This window comes from Humulus lupulus, chromosome 3 (assembly GCF_963169125.1).
Source record: "Humulus lupulus chromosome 3, drHumLupu1.1, whole genome shotgun sequence".
NCBI classification, from domain to species: domain Eukaryota; kingdom Viridiplantae; phylum Streptophyta; class Magnoliopsida; order Rosales; family Cannabaceae; genus Humulus; species Humulus lupulus.
This window is the reverse complement of record NC_084795.1, coordinates 184146076-184149585: the sequence shown is the minus strand read 5'-3', so window position 1 is coordinate 184149585 and position 3510 is coordinate 184146076.

The following is a 3510-nucleotide window of genomic DNA, read 5'->3' as shown; positions in this document are numbered from 1 at the left end:
TTCCTTTGATTGAGTTCTCGTATAACAACAGCTATCAGGCGACTATCGGAGTGGCTCCGTATGAGATGCTTGATGGGAGAAACTACAGATCACCTATCCAATGGGATGAGACAGGTGAGAGGAGGTATTTAGGTCCTGAGATGGTCAAGAGGACCAATGAGGCAGTTGAGAAAATTAGAGCAGGAATGTTCGCCTCCCAGAGTCGCCAGAAGAGTTATACAGATCTGTAACGCAGGAGTGTGGAATTCCAGGTTGGTGACCATGTCTTTGTTAGGGTTTCGCCCTTGAAGGGAGTGAGACGGTTTGGTGTTCAGGGCAAGTTGAGCCCTTGGTTTGTTGGTCCCTTTGAGATTCTAGAATGGGTTGGAGAGGTAGCTTACAGATTGGCAATGCCTCCAGCCTTATCAGGAGTCCATAACGTGTTTCACGTGTCCACGCTCCGAAAGTATGTATCAGATTCGATGCACGTTTTGAGTTATGAAAATTTGGAGCTGGATCAAGATTTAACTTATGAGGGGAAACCAGTTCAGATTCTCGACCAGAATGATAAAGTCTTGCAGAGCAAGACCATCACCATAGTGAAATTGTTGTGGAGGAACAGTAAGGTTGAGGAGACGACATGGGAATTGGAATCTGAGATGCGGGAGCGGTATCCCGAGTTATTCAGGTAATTTCGAGGATGAAATTTATGTAAGAAGGGGATAGTTGTAACAACCCAAATATGCTAATAAGGCTTGGGGCCTTGATTAGTGTGCCTGGAGGGCAATAAGTGAATTATTGTTATAATATGTGAATTTATGCGAATATGTGATAGAGATGCATGTTTAGTCGAATTAAATATGCATGTGGGCTCCGTTTGGATATTAGGGGTATGTTTGTGATTTTAGCCCGTTGAGGGCATAAATGTGATTTGTTTGTGATATATCTGTGTAGCACGATCCAAGAAAGTTCTAGGAAGCTGTTAATCAGAAAGTCACAACAGGGTTGAGAATCCGACTCGGGGCGAGTCGAGGGGTATACTGGGTATGAGATATTTTATGGGGTTTCTGGGTTTTGAAAATAAATATTTGGAGATATATTTGAGGTTAGAATGTCTAGGAGGGAATATTGGGGAAAATTTACCATTTTTCCCTCGGGGATGTTTTGGTACCCTGAGCCTTGAGGTAACCACATAGACTTAAGTTAAATAAAACAAAAAAATTAGGAAACTCCCAGACTTCTCTAAACCGACTCTATCTCTTCCTTCACCTCTCTTTGGAGGATTTTCTCTCCATTTGAAGCTTGGGGAAAACTCTTGGTGAATCAAGCTAAAGACTAAGAAGTGGAGCTGGGATTTTGGGGAGATTAAAGCTTGGAACCTAGAGGATTAGCTCAGAACTTAATTAAGCAAAGGTAAGTTTCTTAATATGTTTAGTTATGTTGATTTGCAGCTGAATTCTATTGATATTGGGTGTTAGGAATTAGACATGCATGGTTTGGATTCTAGGATTGGTTTTGATTGCTTGATGGGTGTAGGAATTGGTTCTTGAGTTTGTTGGTATGCTTAGGTTGCATAAGTATGAATTTTGGGTTTAAGTGTTGGGTTGAGGTGATTTTGGAGGTTTTGGCTCGAAGGAAATGCAGGGAAAAAAGTGGTTTTTCTAGGTTAGGAGGCCAGGGCCACGACCGTATGAGGGGCATGCCGCGGCCCGTGTGCACACAAGGCCTGGGGAGGCCATGGAGCTCGAGGCGCGCCGCGTTGCTTGGCCAAGCATGCTGCAGCCCGTGTGTGGTTCTAGGGAGGTGTTAGCCTCTGTTTTGAGGCTAGCCGTGACCCTTGAGGGGTTGGGCCGCGGCCCTAGCCCAAGGTGCAGATTGACTTGTGGGTTTTGACTTGGGAACCTAATTGCTAAGGCTCGGGATGGATATTATCACCCGGATTGATAGAATTCAAGGTCTGGAGATTAGAATTATTGCTCGAAGCTATGTAGTGGATTAGAACTTGATGGATGAAACTGTTAATGCGTTGTGACTAGGTTTTCGATGAGGCTTGGACTAGGGAATTGTGCTTAGGACATTTGTGCTTAGAAAGCTCAGGACACAGGTAAGAAAACTATTGTTCCCATAGAGCTTGTGTTTCAGGGCTCAGCCCTATATGATTGTTTTGTGGGGCATGGCCCTTTGACTGAATTTATGTGTGTTCTAATTTCTGTTTAGTATATTATGTGTTTTTGTTAATGATGGAACGGCAATGGCCGTTAGCACGCGGAGTGCGAGTTGCTAGGGTGAGACCTCAAGGGATACCTGAGATATCCTTATGGTTTAGACCGCGAACCCAAGGCCTGGTAAAGCGCCTGGGACGGCATGGCCATGCTTGTATGACCTGGTGTTGGCTTGATTTTATATTAAATGTTTGATATGCGTTTATCATCTGCTTTTGAGGGTTTTCTTTCTGGACTTTGACTCACGGGTGCCCTATGGTGCAGGTAAAGGCAAAGGGAGAGTCGATCAACCTTGAGTATGGCGAGCGGGACGAGCAGTGCGTACATGTCCGGTCTGCCTGGCTGCCTTGGCCAGGGGTGTTTTTGGGAGATGTTTGTACAAAACCTGAATTTTGTCATTTAGTCGACTCTAACTAAATTTTGAATTGTAAATATTTCTATTTAATGATTTTGGGATCCCAAACGTTATATGTCTTATAATTTCCAATGAAAAGTTTATTTTCAAGTTTATGACTTTGATTATGATTTAATTACACTTTTGTCTTGCATTTCTTGGACTTCTTCCCTTTACTCTTGTCCTCTGTTACATTTGCATATGCCTCTTTGGTTATGGTTTTGTTAAGAGACTAAAATGTTGTAGTTCATTCAACAACTGGGTCATGTTGAACTCCAACTTTTTCGTAATGTAGTTAGTTGTGAATGTGGAGGAAGCATGAGTGAGCGATTCAAGTATGATGCTTACTTGTGTATGCTCATTAATGTCAGCCCCATGTATTTCTCCTTCATGCATCATGTTAATCATGCTCAAGACATGTTCACGCATAGAAAGACCCTTATTCATTTTAGTAGTTGTGTAGGTTCTAGTAGCCTCATGTCTACTTTGATCAGATTGCTGCCCAAACATGGCCTGTAGAGATTCCATTATCTCAAAAGTAGTTTCCATAGGTTCATGCTTTGTTCTCAGAACATCATTCATGCTCACAGGCATGTAACACTTTGCATTATTATTGGTTTGAATCCATTCATCATATTTGTCCTGAATATTTTTCGGAGCAATGGCAATGGACTCTTTGTTACAACCCTCAATACATACAAGACCAAAATCTTCCAGAAATTTAAAATTTTTATTTTTAACTCATTGTACCAAAAATCCATATAAAAAATTCTTTCAAAAATATCGTGTGCACACACTTTTAGGTTAGCAAATAATTACAACTACTCTTCCACAGAGCTATAGCATAACAAATGTCATAAACGAAATAACAATCTCTCAGCTTTTTCATTTCAAAATGGTGTTCCATCAGAAACC